This window comes from Rhinolophus ferrumequinum, chromosome 3 (genome assembly GCF_004115265.2).
Source record: "Rhinolophus ferrumequinum isolate MPI-CBG mRhiFer1 chromosome 3, mRhiFer1_v1.p, whole genome shotgun sequence".
Taxonomy (NCBI): domain Eukaryota; kingdom Metazoa; phylum Chordata; class Mammalia; order Chiroptera; family Rhinolophidae; genus Rhinolophus; species Rhinolophus ferrumequinum.
In genome coordinates this window covers 44,360,894-44,385,153 of record NC_046286.1, presented here as the reverse complement: position 1 = coordinate 44,385,153, position 24,260 = coordinate 44,360,894, and the positions used below count along the sequence as shown (strand labels likewise).

Genomic DNA, 24,260 nt, shown 5'->3' with positions numbered 1-24,260 from the left:
GCCAAATGGTTTTACTACATTGGCAATGACAATATAAAAGTTGTATTTATTATAATATCCTAGATAACTTACAAAGAGAATTTAGAGAAATTTCCCAAATTTGAGGAGTTTGCCTAAAACTTATATTTTTAATTTAAGTCTTTTCTACCATTAAGCATAGTCATTATTAGATAGCCAGCACACATTTGTGTTTCTGTGAACTCTAGTTAGTTTATAGGTTTGGGCTTTTTTTTTTCTTTCTTTACCTTATCAATTTTTTTTTTCTTAACCATAAAGGAGGGCCTCAATTTTCGTTATGATCAGAACATATTCTGCATCTCAAACTACTACACAAATAATGCTTAGCTTTAGTGAAGAACAAACATTACTTTTTCTTTCATTCTATAGTCTGTTGTTGCTGCTCCACCCCTGGCTGTTGAATTCATGTAGCTTTCCAAAGCCTTCTTTAACTGTGTTTCTTTGGTTTGGCAATTCATTAACTATAAAACTCTCTGCCATGCTCCAGGCAGGAGCATACAATACGATAAATTTGTAGCATCTATTTTTTTTAATAAACTTTTTTGTTTTGGCGTAATTTTTTATCTATAGAAAAGTTGTAAAGATAGTATAGAGAGTTCCTCTATTCTTTTCACCCATTTTACCCATTATTAATATCTTAAATTATCATAGTACATTTATCAAAACTAAAAAAGCAACATTGGTTCATTGCTATGAACTAAACTCCAAACTGTATTTGGATTTAATCAGTTTTTCCATTAGTACCCTCTGTCTGTTTCAATCCAGGATACCATATTGTATTTAGTTATTGTATCTCCTCAGTCTCCTCTGGTCTGTGACAATTTCTCTATTTGCTTGTTTTTCATGACCTTCATGGTCTTGAGGATTACTGGTCATGTGTCCTGTAGAATGTCCTCCATCTTGGTTCTTCTGATGTTTTTCTCCTGATTAGACCAGGGTATGGTTTTTAGAAAGAATACCATGGAGATGAAGTGCCATTCTCGTTACATCATATCAGGAGTATGGAATATCCATGACATCAATAGGGATGTTTACCTTTATCACTTGGTTAAGGTAGCATTTCCCAGGATTCTCATTATTTTTCCTTTTCCCTACTCTGTTTTTTTTGGAATTGAGTCCATAATTCTAGCCCACCCTCAAGGGTGGGGAATAAAGCTCCACCTCATGGAGGAGGGAATATGTGCATATATCATTTCAAATTCTTCTGTAAGGAAGATTTTTCTCTTATCCACTACTTATTTACATATTCAATAATTTATATTTATCTGTGCATATGTTTATGATTCAGTCTCAAGGGGATAGTAGCCTCTAGTTTTGGGAAAATTACCTTTATAAAAGTGTGATTGATAGCTATATTATTTATTTATATTACAGTATGGACTCATGGATATTTATCTTATTCTTTGGATTATAATCCAATACTACATTATTTGTTTATTGCTCAAATTCTTCCAACTTTGGCCATTGGGAGCTCTTCCAATCAGCTCCTGTTGCTTCATCTCTTTCATAAATCTGTTTCCCTTTTTCCTGTATAGGCTGGCTACATCTCATTAAAAGAGGATGAGAAAAAAACAATCTGTTTTGTGAAGTAGGTAAGGTTTTAGTCAATAGAGAGTCTCTACTGCAGGCAAATAAAGCCTTTAATATGAAGGACATCTGTGGAAGAGTTATTTGCTTTTCAGCTGAGAATAATAAAAATGAACTTTATGAAGTACCTGTCATTTAAGTTAGCTAGTGCTTGAGATTGTATTAGCATATTTATTAAAAAAATGAAATGACTTCTTTTTGACTCAGTTTAATGATTCCTCAGAGAAGATCTAGGCTCCCTCCTGTGCTGTGCATACACTTTTCTTTTAAATCTAATGCAACGTAAGGTGTCTTTGTGGCCGACCCAAAGGAATGAGCATTTAAGCTGCCTCTAGGGCTAAGGTGCTTTCTTTACTGTGTTTCCACCTGGGGAAGCATTGTTGTTTCAGATCACTTGGCACGCTCCTTCTGCCTCCAAGGGTATATGCTACAAAAGGAAGGTTTGCAGGTTTTTTTTTTCCTAAACATACTTCAGGTTGAGAAGCAAGCGATAGCGTGCTGTATGGAAGTGGAAGGGTCAAGAATAGAAACCTCCTGCAAATGCATCTCAGATTTATTGACGGTTGATTGTCTGTCCCTGAAAAAGATACTCCATGCCTTTGGATCTCAGTTTCCCTCTCTGTATAATTAGGACTTCATTGTATCTGAGCATCTTTCAGATCCAACATGCTATGATTTTTTTTTTATATGCTATGATTTTTATGCTAAGATTTTATTGTGGCTAGAAAAAGGCTATCTGCATATATGTTTCAGTTCCAAAAGAAAAGTAGCCTTTAGTTTTGGGAAAATTATATTTATAAATGTGCTGTCGATGCCCAATAAAAATGCCAAGGATTCCTGACATTTACGTAAGACTATTATTTTTCAAATTTCACATTAATTTTCTGGTTTTAAGATTAATTTTTTTTCAACTTTGAACACATAATCTTTCTATCAAACACACACATTTATCTCTATACTTTGACTCTCATGTTGAGATATAGCTAACTTTCTATTTTCTTGACTGTTTTTCTCTTGGTTTGTCACTTGTCATGGGTGGTGTGTGGTCTCTCACATTTATGCCAGTCTTGGGATTGACTTTGTTCCAGACTATCATTTCAAGGATGTTTATATAGAGAATAGCCTTGAAAGACAGAGATTGGGAAAGGGAGGCATGCTTACTGTCTAGTATAATAAAGATAATACTTCCTTTTGGAATAAGGGGTTGGATGCTTACTACCCATTATAAAAGATTTGGGTTCCCTAAGCTCAGTATGTAACCTGTAAAACACTCACTGCATAGACAAGAGTTATCTGCCTCTCTTTGCATCCCTGTGTGGGAATTTGTGCTTGGGAAATTGGTACAAGAAAATGCTAATATTCTGGCTACAGCTATTGTTGTAATAAAGTCCTTACTCTCTGACCCAGGAATCTCCTGTCTTCTGATGGGTCCATGAAACTGTGGCATTGGTTAGCTTGTAAGTAGGGTAAAATCTCAGATTTTCAGTTAGTTCTTTGCAGTGTACTGTTCATTGTGAAGTTTTAGTGGGTTGTAAAAAATAACTAATTTTGTGAGGTGGTCCTGTCTTAATTCATAATTGCCTTGATGAGTTACCATAAAAAAGAGCTGAGAACTTGGATTCCGAAAGAACTGGATTCAAGTATACATTTGGTTATATTCTGACTTTGTAACATTGGCAAGTCACTGAGCATCTCTGCACTTCTTTTCCTTCTTTTTTTATTGGAGATGACCTACTTCACAAGGTTCCTGTGAAGTTAATCTTCACAGTAAAAGATAATACATATCTGTGCTGTCCAATATGGCAGCCATACATGGCTATTTACAATAAAATTAAAATAAATTAAAAATCAGTTTGACAATTATACTAGTGCAACTTTTCAAATGCTCAGTAGTGGCATGTGATTAGTGGCTACCATATTGGATAAAATAGATATATAACATTTTTATTATGGCCCCCAATTCTGTTGGTCAGTGCTGACAAAGCTCTTTACACATATGGAGTGTTATAGAAGTATGACTATTTTTGTGTTCCTTTGCTATTATTGGGAGGTTGGATGAGACCAGTTCACCTGTCTTTTTCTAACTTATGGTAAATTTTAATACTCATGTGTGTCATTGAAAGCCCTGGCTTTCTATATGCAGCAAAAACTTAAGTGGAGTTTGGTAACAGAGAAATAAGACTGGGAATGAAAACTAAGCATCATTTCATGGACCAGGTGTTGCACAGACTGATGTGTTGAATTTTCTAAGGTTGCATCAGGGTTCAGCACGAGTGCTGGGAATGGTGAGTGATATTTACTGTGGGTGTGGGAAGGGGCAGGAGCACATGCACCCTATATGTTTACTTTTTCAGTCCTATACTGTGTTTCCCCGAAAATAAGACCTAGCCGGACAATCAGTTCTAATGCGTCTTTTGGAGCAAAAATTAATATAGAATCAGGTATATATTATGTTATGTTGTGTTATGTTATATTGTTATGTTATGTTATATTATATTATAAAAGACCTGGTCTTATATTATAGTAAAATAAGACCCAGTATTTATATTGTATAATGTCTCATTATACAATATAATTATAATATTATAAATATTATATAATTATAATATTATAAATATTATATAAATATAATATAATATAATATAATATAATATAATATAATATGATATAATATAATATTAAAGACCCGGTCTTATAGTAAAATAAGACCTGGTTTTATATTAATTTTTGCTCCAAATGACGCATTAGAGCTGATTGTTCGGCTAGGTCTTATTTTTGGGGAAACATGGTATTTGTTTGTTTACTTTGTATCTGATTGTTTTGCCTCAGAAAATAAATGTGTTTTGATTTTCTTTTTCTTTTGACTTTCTTATAGTTAGATTGTCTGACTCCCAAATTTACAATATTTGTCAGTTTTCACCTCCTTCCCCACCCCCATTCCTCAACATGATGGTTATTAAGGGCACTAGAGGATTTAATGTTCTTTTTATCCCTGATGAATCCTCTTAGTTGCTAAGCTATTATCAGTCACAGTCCCTTCTAGAATATAGTTAATTAGATTTCACTATTTTCCAGCAAAGGGATGAAAGAGTCTATAGGGATTAGTATCACTAATCAGAATTTGAAAGGGCACTGATGTCTCTGAAAATATTATAGGATTATATTTTTTTCTTCTTAAACTGCTGCAGGTGAGGTACTTCACATATAACAGACAAGGCAAATAGTTTCACTGAATATAAACTCCATGTCATGGATCCTGGCTCCTGGAATGTTGCACTGAGGAGTCAGACAGCAGTGGTATTAAGATTCGGCAGAAGAAAATTATGACTGATAAGTGATCAATCACTAGTAACCAGCCTAGGTTGGTATGTGAAAAGCTAACATGTTTTACATCCCTAGAATTAAAAAAAAAAAAAAAAATCACTGTTCTTTCAAAGAGAAGCAAAGTTCTTAATGACCGTCATCTTGATTCAATCTAATTTCAATCCCAGTTCTGCCTAGAGAAAACCACATTCTTCCAATACCATGCTTTTGAATTCAAGCTCTTATCAGAAAACTGATAGAATTGTGACCCTTCATGCTACTGTTTTTTAATAGTTCATGAGAAGCACAAGGTAGTGATATAACTTTTTTCTACTTCTAAAACAGCACAAATAGTAAATAAGAGCTGTCTAGATATTGGAAATAAACATTGCCAGAATTTATTCTACAAAATGTGAAGAATGTCACTATGAATTTTTAACTAATAGTTTTTCCAATTCAGCAGACATTTAGGGCTAGTAAAATAGATAATGGCAGTTTTCTGGGGGTAAATGTTATGTGGAGAAAAAAAAATCTCCATATTTTACCACATAAAGTAAGAAGGGATGACAGAAGGAGAAATGTACAGAGAAGAAAATTTCCAGTAAATACAATTTATGGTAAAATTCAGAAGCATTTCAATCCTAGACGATAAGAGCATTCACCTTCCTCTCATCCCAACCTGATAACATATAGTTTACAAAGTCAAGATACGATTAAAAAGCTTTCCTTTGTTGTAATGTTTACCATAGAGTTTATGAGAGGCAACTGAGTGCACACATTCCATTGTATTCAATTCTCCAAACTTGGGTAGACACTTACAATTGCACAGATCCAGTTGGAGGTAAAGGATGACTATGGTCATTGCCCTTGAGGTACTCGGAGTTCACCAGGGAAGACAGACCTGATTTGTCTAAATCATAGCCTGTGTGAAGCTAGGATGAAAAGAGGACCCGACCTCCCTCCAAGTTAATTGATATTCCTACCCATAATGGTAGCGTGACACTGTTTACGGGCTAGCAATATTAACGTTCCTTTAACCTGGCACACCTTCCCTCATTTGAACCCCACTCTTTTTCCAAGGCACCCAAATCCCACCCCTTTTGTGAGGTCTTTTCTGACATTCCTAAGTTATTTGTTTAAATATCTAAGACCAAGTTCAGACTTCAGAAGCCTTAGGCATTGTAAAATATTTTGATGTTCCTTCTACGTGTAATTAAAAAAATGCTAAACAATGTAAGTGTAAGAAAGTCCCACAAAGTTCTTACTTTTCTGTTGATTTTAATGTCTTTCAAGGACATATCAAGGATCGAGTCATCTCAAAAGCTTTCTTTTAGAGGAAAAAAGATGGAGAAGTCTCTATTTTTGATGCTCCTACATTGGATCCCTAAACATGTACTTGATTTACTTTGGGGTAATCTAGCACCATGCAGGCCTGTCTCCTACACTGGACTGAGAGCACTATTCTTGTTTCCTTAGTTTCCAGCCCAGCAAGTGGCACACACTCAATGTTTAATAAACATTTGTTGAATGACTGAGTGAATACATTGTAGATAATTATTGTCACTTCACATCTGCTGTGTTTGATTGTTAACGCAGCATCCAGAACAAAATACATGTTAATAAATTATTGTTTGATGATGTTTATGGTAGTAATGATTCTCATTCTATAGTCTAAGCATACCATTGGGAGGTTGCCATCCAGTCAAAGACTCTTTTTATCAATCCCCACTTCCCTTGCACCTAGGTTTGATTTTGCAATTATTTTTCATCAATGAACTGTAAGCAAAAGTGATGTGTGTTAACTTCTGGACCATGGCTTTGAAGAATCAGGGTGTTTCTCCATGCTTTCCTCTTTCATTGGCTGCATACAGAAGATTATGAGGCCTTGAATGGCAAGACCAAAAGACAAAGGAGTCTGAAATCACCATGTAGAGGAGAGCTACCTCTCAATCAGGAGTTCCCAAGTTAGACCAAAGTTACTTAACAGTGTTTATTTTTTACTTGATCAGGAAACATTACAGCAGAAACAAAAAGTCCCCTGCTCCCATAGACACACTAATGGTGTCCAGAATTGGTAGGACTTTGGGATCTTCTTAATTCCAATTCCTATGGACCATTATCTGAGCAAGAAATAAACATCTGCTGTTCAAGCCACTGACATTTCAGGGATTAGTTGTTATATTACTTAGGGTTACTCTAACCTATGAAGAATTGTAGTTGATTACTTAATTTAGTGTTCCTGTTTTCTCTTGTTGGTGGTCTTGCCATTTGTTAAGGGCACAATATTGAAACCCAAGTCATGGGTGGGTTCCTTGTGTAGGCCAGAGAGAGTTGCTCTAAACACCAAGGCTCAGAGGGCTGTGCTTTGGTTTTAAAGGAGGCTGATTGAGAGAATTTGAATTTATCAGTTCAAATTCATTTATCCACTCTGTGAAAAATATCAGAGTCCCAGACTTCCTGATGAGCGTAGAAGGAGGGTCCTATAATTCTACTCTCATTAGGAAGACTCATGAGAGTAGAATTATAGGGCCCTCCACCCTAAAAGATAATTTTATATTTTTACATGCATTTATTCTAAACCACTATTGCTTTGTGTTTCTTAAGTTTGAAGATGTGGCCTTTGGAGGCCTGAATACATATGCCCAGTCTAGAATGTATTAGGGAAGTGAGGCTTACATTCAAAATCAAAGCCATTGAAGCAAAGACCACAGCAACTAAGATTTAATTACCTCCAGGAAATGGATTGTACTGGAATTTCTTAAAGCAAATACGAAAAATAAACTATGCTTAAAAGCCCAATTTGGAAAAAAGTTTATAGTACTTCCAAAATAAATGTGAGTATAGGCCAATATAAACTTGAATTTAATCAGGGCGATGAATCAGAAAAGGTATTAGTTAAGTGAGGTCAAATAACTCTATAATTATATACATATTTAAATAACTATACCATTGTAATCCAAGATATGATCTTTGATTTTATTAATTTTATATTGGTTATTTTTGGAAGTTAATTGCTTAATGAGATAATTAGGTTTATTTAATCAGAAATAGAAAAAGAATTTGATTTGAAACATTTTCATACTATCACAATGCATTTCTTTCATGATTATTAAGCTTTTACTATACTCTGGTTACATTTTCATGGGCAATGAAATTATTCAGAACTATATCAGTCTAATAATGGATACAATTGTAAAACTAACCAAACTCAATGGAAAACAAAATTAAGATGGTTGAGCTGAAAGATACTCTGGTTTTATGAGGGTTAGTGGGAACAATGTTTGTTGATCTTTAAAAACAAATATTACATACTTAAATTAGACCCCTGAACAATAACCATCACAACAATAGTCAAATATAAAAACAAGTAACATTTCAAAGGGTACCCAGGAGAATCTGTCCAAAGGAAGTAGAAGAGAGATGAGATAGATATCATTATTTGAAGTAATTACTGCCTTATTCAAAACTAAAATGATTTTTCTCATGATTTTATGAGATTTTGAAGTTACTTAACAGTTTTCATTTTTTATTTAATCAGGAAGAAATTACAGCAGAAGCTAAAGTCTGCTGCTCCCATAGACACACTAACAGTGTCCAGAATTGGTAGGATTTTTGGATCTTCTTCATTCCCATTACAACCCAAATCTCAAATTCTTCTGTAATGTCACAACATCTCTTACTAAAATTGCAATTAAAGAGTTTATTGGTGGGAGAATAGTTTAAGAGATCAGAGCCAACCTGAGAAGTTAGATACTAAATTCTAAATTCCCATAGGGGGATTCTTAAAAAAGAACTTTAGAAATATAGTACAGTGAATCAAGCTGTCATTTAAAAACCCACAAAATAAATTAGAAGAAAGACCTCCTCTAATTGTATTAGACTGATATGATTCTTTCTTGGTGGTGACATGCTTTCAAATTTATTCATACTCTGCAATTTGAGCCTGTTTATAATAAATAGTACAGTAAATACTACATGAACTAGCACACATTAATTATGTGTGTATATTTAGTGGAAAATAAGCTAACAAACAGTTTCATATTGGGATACCTGTTGAATGAAGACTGATGAAAAATACAAATAAGAAAATAATGTGGTATCTGTTTCCTGAGTCTAATATTCACCAAAAAAAAATTAGTGTTTTTTGACACAATGGTAACTCTAAAACTGAAGATGTTTACCCTGTTATTCAATATTATAAGTATTTATTGAATAATGGAAATGCATGATGAAATTCAAACCGAGTCAAATTTTAAATATGCTCATGCGAGGTGAAGTGCAATTACAATCTTTTTCTGTTTTCTATTCTCTTTTGTTCCCTTCGTCCCTTAACTTGGCTCAGAAAAAAATGGTTTGAATATGTTTTCAACACATGTGTCAAGAACTGGGAAAAAGAGAGTTTGGTTAAGGCATGGAAGCATTTCTAGAAGAATGTTCAAGAGTTTTGCACTTTCAACTTTCACCAAACTGGTCTGAGTGGAAGCTTTCCAGCGCAGTGTAGCATGTGGACGACATGGATGGCCGTCAGAATAGTAGGACTCAAAACCTGTATGTATTGCTACTTGCCAGTTTCTTCGACTTTGAGAACTAAGCCTACCTGGTCCTCAGTTTTCTGTATTTGGCTGTTGAGTTGTTGAGAGTAGGATAGACTGGGACCACTCATTTTCTTCCCTGCAGTTTTCCATGAAGGCATGAGAGGTATCTGCTTTACTTCCCAGGAGAGAGCAGCATCATTTTCAGTAACAGTTTTCTACTCACTGACAAAACTTGTGAGAGATCAGTGAAATGGGGGAAAACCTGACATTCGCACCTGCCTTGTCTCCTTCAGCTCATAGACCTGCCTGGGCCCAGGTGAGGCTGGAGCTCGCACATTCAGGCTCTGTCAGTGAAAAGACCTCTGGACCACACAATTCTGTCTCAGACCTCAATTCTCTCTGTTCCAGCTTTATAGCATGACAATGGGTGGAAAGTCAGGGTCATCATTCCTTGATTATCTTCAATTCAGGAGAGAGGGACAAAAAGTGCAATTTTGTATCAGGTGGAAACGAAATTTGCCAACTGACTTTAATAAAGCAGATGGCTTGATTCTATTTGAACACTTGTGATTGTTGTGAGGAGTAAATGAGTTAGCAAATGTGAAAGTATTGGCACATATAAATGTTATTCAGGTGCTAGCTATGATTATTGTGATTATTGCTATTATTATTTTCAATTGGTTAGATTATAAAAGGTTGTGATTAGTATTCTCAAGCTTCCAACATGGTTCATTACTATTAACTGAATCATACGATTGTCCTTAGCATTCATTTAGACAATATATATCAATATGCTTTGTGAACTATAAGCCACGTTAATAGTATATAATAGTGATAATAATGATATTATAGTGATAATAGTGGCAATAATGTATTATTTAAGGTCTTTATGTGACTCCATGCGGTGTTATTCCTTGCCTAGTTCTCTTGTCTCTCCTGAGTTTTCCAGGGCATTTCAATCTCTTGGTCAAACAGCACAAGTAAGCATCACAGCTGAATTAGTATTTTGTTGGTTTCTCAGCATGAATAATTCATGGTTAAGATAGTTCACAAATAGACCACCTCTTACCTCTCTATTGAAACAAAGCTGTCTTGTTTCTGGGTTTATGCTAGTTATGCTATTTTGAAAGATTTCAGAACATTTATGTAAGAATCTAAGATTGTGAATAGAATTTGGACAGACGTCAATAGAGTGTTTAGTGTTAACCCAAACCTGGATTGAACTTTACTTTAAATACCTGCTAGTTCTCTTTGTAAGACAAAATACATTCACTGAATGGCCAGGGTCATTTCTTGTTCTTTATATTGTCTTATAGTCCTCACTAACTTTGTCCTAATTTATTAATTCAACAGACATTTAATGAGAACCTACTTTATACCTGTTACTGTTCCACTTGGTGCGACAGTGTAAATAAAATAGATAAAAAGCTTTGCCTCCCACAACTTTATATCCTGTTTGTAGCAAATTTATTTAAAATGAAACATTAATTGTGGTTCCGTTAGACACAGACTTAAAAGTTCATTTTGTATAATTCCTAGGACACAATAAATTATAGGAAATGTTTAGATAAATACATACATACACACATACCCCTTTATTCTTTTTTAAATATTTTTTTAATTTTTCAATTACAGTTGACATACAATATTATATCAGTTTTAAGTGTACAACATAGTAAGTAGACATTTATATAACTTACAAAGTAATCACCCCAACAAATCTAGTACCCACCTGACGCCATACATAGTTATTTCAATATTATTGACTGTATTTCTTATGCTATACTTTACATCCCTATGACTATTTTGTAACTACCAATTTATAATTCTTAATCCTGTCCTCTTTTTCATCCTCCCATCTGGCAACCATCAAAATGTTCTCTGTATCTATGAGTTTGTGTCTGTCTTGTTTGTTCCCTTATTTTATTGTTTAGATTCCACATATAAGTGAGATCATACCACATTTGTCTTTCTTTTTCTGACTTACTCCTCTCAGCACAATACCCTCTGGGTCCATCCGTTTTGTTGTAGATGGCAAGATTTCATTTTTTTTTTCTTCTATGGCTGAGCAATATTCTGTTGTATATATGTACCACCTCCTCTTTATCCATTCTTCTATGGACAAACACCCAGGTTGCCTCCACATCTTGGCCACTGTAAACAATGCTGCAATGAACATATGGATGCACATGTCCCTTCAAAGTAGTGTTTGGGGTTTCTTCAGATAAATACCCAGAAGTGGGATTACTGGGTCTTTCTTTGTCTCTTGTTATAGCTTCTGTTTTAAAGTCTTATTTTTTCTGGTATAAGTATTGCTAGCCAGCACTTTTTTTTTTTTTTCATTTTCATGAAATATCTTTTTTCATTGCTTTACTTTCAGTTTGTTTGTGTCTTTCAATCTGAAGTGAGTCTTTTGTAGGCAGCATATGTAAGGGTTTTGTTTTCTTATCCCTTCATCCATACTATGTCTTGTGATTGGAGCATTTAGTCCATTTACATTTTTTTTAAAAGTGGAAAACATGTTTATTAACATTCAAACCTCTTTCATACAGGTTGTATAAAAATTCTTAGCATTTTGATTACACATAAGTCTATATTTTCTACATAGTTTCAATGGTATATAATTTAGCTTTTCATAATACATTGTTTAACTGCATTATTAGTTCTATTAAACATAAGCAATTATTTCCAAATCTAATACTTTAACAATTTCCTCTGTCATAGGTTAGCAGGACTAATTAGTATAAGATGCTCTTTATTAAGAGGTATATGATCTATGTATTAACAGTTATAGAAGGTTGGTATTTTTGTACAGCATTTCCTTTTTGCTTTGATCACGACTCAAAACCTTTAAGGATACTGAAATTTAGTAAGTAAAGTTCAGAGACATATTACTTTAGCTGATGAATCAAATTCATATATAACACTATAGTATGAAAAACCTTAAAACTTGAAATCTGCACTAGACAGACTGTTCCTATCACAATAACTTGGGAATAGAAAGGAAAAAGATAGTTTTGAGTTTCTTTGTGGTGCTGATCAGAGGAAAAATGCTAAATCACCTTGTCGCCTCTCACTAATGACAGCCATTTGGGGTAATACCAGAACAAACATATTCCAACTCAACAACTCTAGGTAATTTTATGGAAATGGAAGTTGGCTTAGCTCATGCTCAGTGGCCCCAGCACTGACCTTGTGTATAAAACACAAAATTTGCATACTGTGATCAAGGTCTTAATTGCAAACTATACTGAGGAATTTTTTTTTTTTAATGTTATGGCTATGTTTCATTCCAAAATAAGTTGATTTGATGCTTGAGTTACAGCACCAGTTTATTATTAGTTATTAGTGAAATGGAGTACACAACTGCAGGTAAATAACCAATCAAAGACACCTGATTCAGTAATCTGGTTAAATTGTAGAATACTAAAAATTAAGTTATTGCTACACAAATCTCTGAAGGGAGCAAAAAAAAAAAGTCAAATTATGTACCTAAATAAACATTTTAAAGGGAAATAACCCCATCACCCTCTGAAGGTCAAACAGTATTTGCTATGTTGTAATCCCATTCACCATTAGACTACAGCTGGACCACAGCACTATGCTCATTAATTTCGTTTTTTGCATCACTACTGTCAGTATCCATAGTCTGAAGATTCTGTCATGTTCTCATGTGAGCAAGATTCTGACAAAGCTCCAAATGACTGGGTGCTGACAGAAGCCAAAGGTCTAAGTAAAGGGGTATGTTTTGACACTTCGTTTTCTTCTTGACTACAGTCTGTTTCAGAGTCTGAGTCTCCTTAAGAAGAAACAACTTTTTGCTTGCAGACTAAATAAGTTTTTTGGTTTTAGTTAACCAAGGGTCTACACACTTGCAACAATAAGCATGGGAACAGTGAAGAATTCTGAGCTTATCTCCATCTTCATATTCATCCAAACCAATGGCACAGCATCATATTCACCTCCTTTTTTGAATTTCTGTACAGGGAGTTTCTTAAGATGATCTTTACAAAGTCTCTTTCTTCTAACTCTATGTCTATCCTGGACACATTTTGTGGTCATGAAAATGAATACCAAGATGAGAGAGATGCCAACTCTGGTAAGGAAGGGGATTAGATAGTATTCCAGAGGAAGACTAAATTATGGAACTAAGATAAGGTGGCCCCCTTTTTCACATATGAATTCATCTTTCAGGGAATTAGTTGATGATTCACCAATAAAGACAGATGGTATGTCAGTTTTCTTAAGGACATCAATGTCGTTGGATCCCGTGCTAATGAGGTCATCAGAGTCAACATTGTGAACTATGGCTGCTTTATATCTTGCTCTCTGTGCATTCAAAGATTTATATCAAAATTACAATTAAGGTCTTCTCATTAACATGATGAAAGTGCCAGATGAAGTGTCTTTAATTGGTGGAGGCACTATGGCTTCACAGGCATTCTCTGGTTTTGAGTTAATCAAGAAGACCTTTAAAAACTTTCAGCTGGGAAGTCTATAACCAAATCTGTGCAGGAAGGTCATCAAAGGTCTGAGATGCATTTTCAAAATTACATGCTAAAATATCTGCTTCGACAGGCTGTAGGTTTAAGAATGCAAAGAACTGGATAGTCAAGACGGTAGACTTGTGTGGCCAACAGCATGAACATCCCGATGGAGAGCAGCATCTTGCTGTAAAATCACCTTCAGCTTTCAACCTGCTGTGTAGAATGATGAACTTTGGACCAGGTGGTCAAAGCATCTGATCCTCTCCTTCCAGCTCTGTCACTGGCTTATTACATAATTTTGGAGCTTTGATTCTTCATATCTTTGCAAGATTTTTGCAAATGGAAGAATCTTCTGTCTCCAGCATGCATGACAGGGAACATTTGAGTGAAACACAGTTGCAGGCTAGTAATGAAAAGCTCGGTATGCTGTGGCGCCAGAGCTTTTTTGTGTTTGGACTCTGTAGGGAAGTGGCGAGGGTGGGGCATACGCCGGATGAAATCCACTGCCCAGAGAAGATGCTGCTGGATTTGTCCCAGGAGCATAAGGAGCACCTGGCATTCCTGCCAAAAATAGACAGCGGGTTAGGGGACCTGGCCATGGAGAGTGGTGTTCTGTGGGATGGGGAGGGGGCAGGGGAGCGCCCAGCACTCGTGGTCTCCTGCCTTCCATGGCAATGGTCACCAACTTTGCGCTAATTGCCTCCATTTACATTTAAAGTAATTGCTGATAGATATTCTTTATTGCATTTTATTATTCATATTTTTTATCTTTCTTCTTATTCTTAAAGAAGTCCCTGTCACAATTCTTGTAATACCAGTTTGGGGTGATGAACTCCTTTATCTTTTTCTTGTCTGGGAAGCTCTTTATCTGTCCTTTGATTCTAAATAATAACTTTGCTGGGTAATCTTAGTTGTAGGTCCTTGCTTTTCATCACTTTGAATATTTCGTGCCAATCCCCTTCTGGCTTGGAAAGTTTCTGTTGAGGAATCCACTGACAGTATTATGGGAGTTCCCATGTAGGTAATTAGTTGCCTTTCTCTTCTGCTGTTAAGACTCTCTTTGTCTTTAACCCTTGGTATTTTAATTATGATCTGTCTTGGTGTGGGCTTCTTTGAGTTCATCTTGCTTGGGACTCTGCACTTACTGGGCTTGTATGTCTATTTCCTTCACCAGGTTAGGGGAGTTTTCCATCATTATTTATTCAAAGAGGTTCTCGATTTCTTGCTTTCTCTCTCCTCCTTCTGGTACCCCTATGATGAGAATGTTGGTATGCTTGATGTTGCCCCAGAGGCCCCTTAAAGTAACCTCAGTTTTTAAAATTCTTTTTTACTGTACTGATTGGGTGTTTTCTGTTATCTTATCTTCTAAATCACTGATTCAACCCTCTGCTTCATCTAATCTACTATTGATTCCCTCTAATGTATTATACATTTCAGTTATTGTAGCTTATTTCTGACTGGTACTTTTTCTTGTTTTCTATCTACATTTTTATGTTTCCTCTTTGTTGAAATTCTCCCTGAGATCATTGAGCATCCTTATAAAAGTGCTTGGAATTCTGTATCTGGTTTAGTTCTTTTTCTGGAGCTTTGTTCTTTTATTTCATTTTGGACATGTTTCTTTGTCTCCCCATTTTGGCTGCCTCACTGTGCTTGTTTCTATGTATTATGTAGGGATGTTATGCCTCCTGTTTTTAGTAGAGTGGCCTAATGTAGTAGGTATCTTTTGGGTCCCACAGGAGCAAGCTCCCTGATCACCTGATCCAGGAACTCCAGGTGTGTCCCTTGTGTGGGTTGTGTGATTCCCTTCTGTTATAGTTGAATCTTGATTGCTGTTGACACATCAATGAGAAAGATTGACCCTCCGGCTTATTGGTTGTGAGGACTGGCTTTGACTACAGTGGAGGTGCTATTGTGCAGGGGCTGACCTACAGAGCAGGACAGAATAGGATTCACTTTAGCTGGGCTCTGGAGGCTACTGAGTCTGCCCTTTGGGTGTGCTGTTTGTGACACTAATTGGCTGGTTCTCTAGTGTGGAAGCTGGCCACTGAGTGTGTTGGTTCAAGGACCTCTTGGGAGGGACATTGTTAAAGTCCAAGGTCAGCTGCAATCTGTGCCCTGCCTGGGGCCACTTGGTATAAGCTGCAAAGTGATCTGCAGATGGTTGCCACTTGTACTGGGCTTGGAGCTGCCTGGGAGAGACTAAGCGGCAAACTGAGACTTGCTGCCACTAGTGCCGGGCTTAGGGCTGCTTAGCAAGAGTATGGGGCATGCTGAGGCCAGATATTGTTTGTTTGGGGTTTGTGAACCTTTGAGAGATTTTAGGAAATTCTGCAGCATGAGCCAAGACAGGCCATTTGTATGGAAAAGCCACTGGAAGTGGCTTGGGTGGTCCTGCAAGTTGGGTGGGACATTGTCTCAGGGAATCACCAGGGCAGGATGAATGGTGTTAGCCAGGTTGATGGAGACTATGATATGGTGCCCGCCTGGGTCTGTGTCCTGAAGCCAGAGAATTCAGTTCCTCCCTGTATGTCACTGGCACTTTTTGAGTTGCTGCCCCAACACTGGATCTCAGAGCGAGGGAGTCCAGCAGAGAATAAATCTGTGCATGGGCCCTTTAAGGGGAACATGTGAGACTCCAACCACCCTCCATCTCACTCAGCCACAATTTCCACTGGTTTTCACAGCCAGAAGCCATGAGAACTTCTCTTCCAAGCACTGGAACTCTGGGCTGGGGAGCCTGGTGTGGGGCTGGGACTCCTCACTTCTCATGGGGTCCTCTGCATCTGAGATATACCTCCTGATTCTTCACCACCATACATGGGTGTGGGACCAGCTTGTTCCACATCTCTGTCCTCTTACCAGTCTAAATGTGGCTTCTGTATTCCCTTAGCCGTAAGACTTATGTTCAGCTAGACTTCAGGTGATTCTCAGTGATGATTGTTTTGTTGCTTAATTGCAATTTTGATGTGGTTGTGGGAGGAGACAAGTACAGTGTTTACCTACTCTACCATCTTGACTGGAAGCCACCCCTTTATTCTTTATATGGAAATAATTTCAAAACTTTAGGGTGTTTCTTGAGTTGTTGATTTATTTGATCAGATTAATCTAACAGCATTACTTACGTATTGATTATTACAGTTACCCTTGAAGAATACAGGTTTGAACTGCATGGATCCAGTTATATGTGGTTTTTTTCAATAAATACTGTAAATTTATTTTTCTTCCTGATGATTTTCTCAATAACATTTTCTTTTCTCTAGCTTACCTTATTGTAAGAATACAGTACATAATACGTAACACAAAAAACATGTATTAATCTACTGTTTATGTTATCAGTTAGTCTTCTGGTCAATAGTAGGCTATTAGTAGTTAAGTTTTTGGAGAGTTAAAAGCTATAGATGGATTTGACTGCACAGGGAGCCCCAATTCCTGTGTTGTTTAGTGTAATTTTTGATGTAGTCATGACAGGAGACAAGCACAGTGTTTATACTACTCTGGCCATCTTGACTGGAAGCCACCCTTGTATTCTTTAATGGTCAACTGTAATCTATTATGACAAAAATAAATAATTATTTTCAATATAGGTAATATCATCATGTGTTTGATTCTATATTTTAAAGTAAGAGCTTTACATTTTCCTCAACATCATTCAGTTACTAAACCTTCTTATCCTAGAACTTGAGGTATATATACCATATATACATACACACACACACACACACACACACACACACATATATATATATACATACATACATATATATATGTATATATATTTGAAAGATTATCTTTAAAGTTTGAACAGAAGAACCTAATAATAGAGATATGTATGTTCCTAACTTAGCAATTTTAAATTAACACTTTGTGGAAATTAATTATGTCCTAGGAAAGAATTTTATTTCTAGGTTTTGCTAAATTCAATTGAAGCAGCAGTTTCATGTTGTTAGATCTGAAAATGGTTCTATGTGGTACAAATTGTAAATGGCTCAAGTTGAGGGAAAGATGAAAGGGAAGGAAATTACTAATAGTTTAAGATAAACCCAGCTTATTTATAGAAAACAAAAGATGGACTTCCATCATTTTTTTTACATATTAAAAATGTTCCTGAATTTGCCTGTATTCTGCCATCCTTATTTAAGCTTCTCTTACATGGAGCCTCTCTCTCTCTCCTCTCTCTCTCTCTCTCTCTCCTCTCTCTCTCTCTCTCTCTCTCTCTCCTCTCTCTCTCTATCTTTCTTTCTGATCACATAGCACAGACTTCACACTAAAAGGTTTAGGGTGTGAAAATTGCATGGTAAGTAGAATACAATTAAATTATGCAGCCTGATAATGAATCAGTAGTATGATATATTCCACGTACATTTGACTGACTTTCATTCAAATTACCCAATTTCATTGTATTATTTTAGATAATACAATGTAGAATTTTCATATTTCATAATCTTTCTTTGTTCCATTTAGTTTCCCAGGAGAGAGGGCTCAAGATCTTTTAAATTCTGCATAGTCAGATCCCAAACTACTCTTAAGAACCTTGGAAGAGGTTCAGGTAATTAGACTGAAGACATAAATTAGGTCCTCAAGTCTGACAGGGTGTGCTGCATACCATGCTCCTCATTCCAGACCCCTCATTAGGGATGCCCCAATCCTAGGTCCTCCTTCACTCAGTCCTTCTTTCCTCACTTCCTTGCAGTGTATCTCCTGAGAATACTCCACAGCCACCCTACTGCATACTGTTCTCCATTTCAGTCTGTTTCTAGGAAACCCAATCTAAGACAGAAGGGGAGTAGTCAACGGCAGTGCCTCCATCCTTCTTTATTTCTCAAAGACCAATAAAGGTGTAAAATTTTCTAAAGCATGTTTTGAAGGTAAATGTTTTCTAGGGAGAATCGAAGTAGGGGATAAGTTATTTGGACAGTGGGGTAATTATGGTGGAAGGAGAGAGGAGGTAGATACTTATGGGGAAATGAGATAGGACTTTTAATGCCTTAAAAGCCTTGCTGAGGTCTCATTTGCCCCTGTTACAGAGCTTGAGAATGCTGATAGTTGAGGCCAAGTCCATCCGGTTCTCATTCCTGATGGAGTAGTGGATATTGCTAGAGGGACATGTGAAGGGGCTCAAGGTGCAGCGGCACTGCTAAAGGGAGAAAGCAAAGTTAGTTTGAAAGCTTCATTTTCTATGAAAAACAAATGAAGTATCTGAGATGTAGTGGATGTATCTGACCAGTGTTGCTGGAAACACTAGGGTAACAATAATGAAGGCATCGGCTTTAGAGTCCTAGGTTCAAATCCTGGCTCTGTCATTTACTAGCTATTGTCTTTAGTTATGTTACTTGACTTCTCTGAGACCAGCAAATTTGATTTACTATCAAAGGACAGTTGTGAGAATTAAAAAAAAAAAATGTAATAAACTTAATACAATGGATAGTAGGTATTAAATACATAAGTAATTATTTATTTATACCATGCAGGAATGTGTACAAGTACCCACATGACAGCTTGCGTGGAATAGTTCACCCTTAGCAGTGGCTGAATATCTCTTTCTTTGGTTCTAGGGCACTGGAGACCACATTAAGGATGTAAAGCAGAGTTCCTTCAATGGAGTTGAATTACAAGGTACAGACCTACTCCAGAGCATAAATTATCCTCTTCATGTCTCATAGTTTTGTGGAGTCATTACTTAGGCATGTAAATATTTACCTGTGAAATGGTAAACATAATTTATGCAATCCAGGGAAATGCCAAGGTTCATGGGAGGCTATAACTGTTAGACTCAAAAAATCACTGAGGATTTGCTGCTTTTAATGTCATCCGTTGGTTTCTTTATCTAAATTTTAATTTAAGATAGAGTATTTAGCATTCTCTACATTGGCTAAAAAAGTCCTTTCAAATTAAAGCAACCAATAAGCAGCAAAACTGATGGTTCCTGTGAGGCATGATAATTAGAGACATGCATTGAGAACCACAGAATTTGAAAGTTGGAAGTGCATCAGAGCCTCGTTTGCCTCAACGCCTTTTATGGAAATAAAGAGAAGCTGGATGGGTGAAGACACTTGCCAGAGTCCTATAGTTTGTTAACAAAGAGACAGGTCATAACCAGTGCCTCCAGACCTAAAGTCTAGAATGCTTTCCATTGTATCACACAACCTATGTAATCAGTTCTTGAAAAGACACAGACATGGTGAGCTAGTGTGGCATTTTAGATCACCTATCCACATAGACTCTCTGTTGATCAGTTCAGTAAATTTTACGTACACATTTACCCATACTCCCAGACAAAATTTATGCTCATAGCAGCTCAAAGAAGAAATGTGAATCTAATGCGAATCAGTATAGTTTGGACATGGAATCAAAGTAAATTCTCTCAAGTTTACATAAATACTTTGCGCTTTGACACTAATAATGTACTGCCTAGATTATGGAACTAGAAGAGTATTTTTGTCTGAGGGAAAAGAATTGGATTAACTGTCAGAAAATTAATGATTATGAAATACGTATTTGGTTATATTCAAAAAGTTCTCAACATGAAATATGACGACTAAAAACTAAAATTAGCAAAATGGAAAGGATTATAAAATATATATCTTAGCCCAAAATGTATATTCAAAACTGTTGTAGAACCAAGTATCTCCATTTCTTAACGAGAGTCTCTCCTGTGCTGTTATTTGGGCAGTGTCTGTGTAGGGCGGGGTCTGCTTGTCCTGTCAGGTTCTTCTGCACCCTTGACCCTATTTGGGCCTCAGGGACTGGCGTCTTTACACCGGATAATCCAGTTACCCCATCCCTCAGGTTTTGTGTGGATTTGGTTAGTGAGAGGCTCTGGTAAGAGGTCAGAAGATGTGGAGCTAGCGAGGTTGGGGCATTTATGTTCCTGGCTCCTTTCTTGTGGGGCTGCAGTTTGGCAATTTCTGCATCCCTCTTCTTAAGGTCAGCTGCCCTGGTCCTGTAGCTATGGATCTCACAAGGCTAGCTTCTGAGAAAACTTCCTTCTCTTGCCTCTTCTTGTCCATCATAGGCTCCTTCACCATCCCTGTGGCTTCCCTTAATCCTGTTCACTCTTTGGTAAATATTCCTTTCATTAAAATCTCTTCAATTACCCTTTTCATTGTGCCATAAGTTTCCTGCCAGGGCTATGAATGATGCAGGCATGCACGTATTTTTTACATGTACTGCAATGTATTGTCATTAAATATCTTCAAGTCTTCTGTGACTTCTTATAAACTTGCTGTGTTTCCCACTATACTGTAACAAATACATATACTACCACTTTGCCATATGCAGGAGACAGTTTTCTTATATTTGTTCACCCTTGTATCTGTCCATGTCACCGTTCTTTAAATACATTTCTTCTATCTCCTTTCCCCTTTCATGGTAATTTCTCTGACCACCTACAGTTATTACTCAGTCTCCATCTGCAATAGTTTTCAATTTTTGAGTCATGACTTTGTGAATCAGATGAAAATATAATTTTTCTCCAGAAAAGTACATAAAACATATATATCACAAATTTGAATGTGTTTTATTTTACTAAATTGGACATTGATTTTGAGCACAGAATAATTTAATTATAGAAAAAAATCATGTACAATCTAATGGTGACTTTCTGGAAATAATTGAAATAAATATAATTTGTGCAAAAAAAAAAAAACACATCCCAAAAGTAAAGTAAATATTAACTCTACCCAAATTAAGGCATCAGATGTTAAATTTGAATAACAGGTTGACATAGCAACATGAAAGTTATCTTGGGCACTAATTTGATTTTGACATTTTTATTTTGATGGCAGCTTGTGCTAAAAACTGTGACTCAAAGGTAGATAGTTGTCAAAGAACATCAGAATTTTCCAAGACTCTTTTTGGTTGAATTTATGGAACATCATTTCCTTTGTCCTCAAACCAATGAGTTTACTTTTGCAAAGCTAGCATTATTGTTTCTCTGTTTATGCCAGAAAATAAAGGGTTACAGTCCACATTTATTTAAAAGTTGTCTAAACAGAAGGAATCTGCAATAGAATTCTCTAGTGTTCTCAATTATTTTCAGATTTACTTTTTTCTGCAGGGAAACTGAGAAGTCCTTGTAACTCTTGCCTCTAACTTGTAAAAGCACTTTCCCCAGCACTGCAAGGTTGGCATGGATGTCTGTCTGCAATTTCGGCTTTCAGACTGGAGCTTGGACCTGGTTTGATCAACTAGGATGCTTCTGGCTACAAATATAAACGCCCAATTTAATGAGAATTATGCAATAATTATACAGTAAAGAAGTTTATTATCGCACATAAATGTGAGTCCAGAAGTACAGTCAGGTTTGGTCAGGTTGGTGTCTCAGTAATTCAACAATGTCACCATGGATCCCAATTCTTCCTATATTTTTGCTCTGCTTTCCTCAGTGTGACAGTGTTGAATTCAGACTGGCTTCTCTTATGGTTGCAAGATACGTGCCAACACTATTTGATCCAAAATATATTCTTGTTCACATTCTAAAAGAGAGAGGGACCTTTCCCCCCACTATGATTGGACCAAGGAAGGCTACATAACTTCTCTGTCTACAACAGGAGCCAGAGCAATCCCATGTGCTGACTGCAAGAACAACTTGACAATGAGGTCTGTTTTCTCTCAGTCTTTTGGGGAGGGGTATCCAAATGAAACCAGGGTTCTCTTAGGAAGGAAAAAAGATGGGTGTTGGGAAAATAACTAATGTTTTCTACTGATATTTTCAGTAGTATCTGTAATAGCACCTGTGGGAAGCATGCAGAAAGATTAACCTTCACTAAAAATATCTGTGAATTAAATCAAACTATGAATTAACTATGTATTAAGTTATTTTGAGAATGGGTATTCTTTTTCTCTAAAACATTGGCCTTAAGTTCTATTGTGTTTCAAGAATACGTTTTGGAAATCCAGCAGTCTTAGGTACAGTAAAGAAGAACTTCATATTCTGTTATACTTTTTTGAACCAAAACTGTTAAAAAAGGCAGTGGTTTAATACCCTGGTTTTTACAACACCACAACATAAGACATCTTTCTAGATGGTTGATAAGGGACTGAGTCTGAAACATTGACATTATGAGTTACAGGATATGCAGTTTCTTTTTTTAATCAAAGCAGCAAAATTTGATGTGATGTTAAGAGTTACAGGCGTTCCATTTATACATAGAATATCAGTATTTTTCCTCATTAAAATTTCAGTTAACCAAGAACCTTCTCATTGTGTAGCTAGCCATGCCTATGTGGTCTCCAAAAGTGACTCTCAAAACAGGGATTATTTAAAGATGTCAGTAAGCAAATATCTAGACCAAATCCAGAAGTTGGTTATACAGAGCTTCTGGATGTCAATCTCATTCAGTTGTGTATTAAAGGAAGTGTATAAAATAACAATTTCTCCATTACTTACTTAGACATGTCAGTGATCTTGAAATAGATGATTTTTCTTTTTCATTTTGACAGCAGCACTGCTTTGGGGCTAATTATAGAGTTGTTTCTCTATAGAGTTGTTTCCATGGGATTTGGTGGCCAAGTCAGACTCTCCTGAATGTCACTTGACTATTCCCTTTTCACATTCCTCCCATTTAGGCTACCTCTCTTGGGCCTCCTCTTTGCACCTCTCTCCATGCTACTTTCCTCATTTCCACATTTTAACTGTCTTTTTTTCTCATCTCTCTCTCCTTCCTCTCTTCCATAACATCTTCCTTATTGTCCCTTTGCTGCCGCCATCACTCTCATTGCATCAGAGGACTCTTTCCAGCAGCAGAATGTAATAGGCAGTGTTTTCCATTTGGAATATTAATAATTTGATTCACTTGCCCAATTTTGATCCAGAGAGAAATAAATGAGAGTGAAGGAAACTCCCATGGTGAAGGAGTGTAAGTGTGAGTGTGTGTACATGTGTGTGATATTTAATAATGAAAGACTGATACATTTTCTCTTTTAAACAATGATTATATTGATGACGGGTCTGGTGGGTAGAAAAAAGGAATCCCTCTTCCTTGAGTGTGTTTCACGTATTCTAATAAAGTCAATGTTTGGCCAAGACTTTAAGGTATTAGAATGTTCTTAGACTCAAAATTCTACCAGTATCTTTTTCCTTTAATTAACAATTTTATTATTTATAAACCGAGTGAAGAGGATGTCCATGCATAAGGCAGCCGGGGGAGTGAGGAGGGTACATGTTCAGGATGGCCTGGAGTGGCGTGTCAGAGTCTAAGCAGGGTAAAGAGGGAATGCACATGGGGGCCAGTGGCCTTGCTTGAGGGAGTCAGAGAATGAACAGGTTGAGGAGTGTATACATATGGGGAGGGAGTAAGAAGGGTGACTTGGCATGGAATTTCAGGGGAGG

The 24,260-nt window shown here is 36.4% G+C and overlaps 1 protein-coding gene and 1 pseudogene across 1 annotated transcript in view; both read right to left on the bottom strand.

The window, feature by feature from the left end:
• HTR1E (5-hydroxytryptamine receptor 1E) overlaps positions 1–24,260 on the bottom strand; it is a 75,785-nt gene that overhangs the window by 10,738 nt on the left and 40,787 nt on the right. The gene's annotated exons all lie outside the window — the stretch shown is intronic.
• Positions 12,982–13,741, bottom strand: LOC117020361 (E3 ubiquitin-protein ligase RNF13-like; annotated as a pseudogene).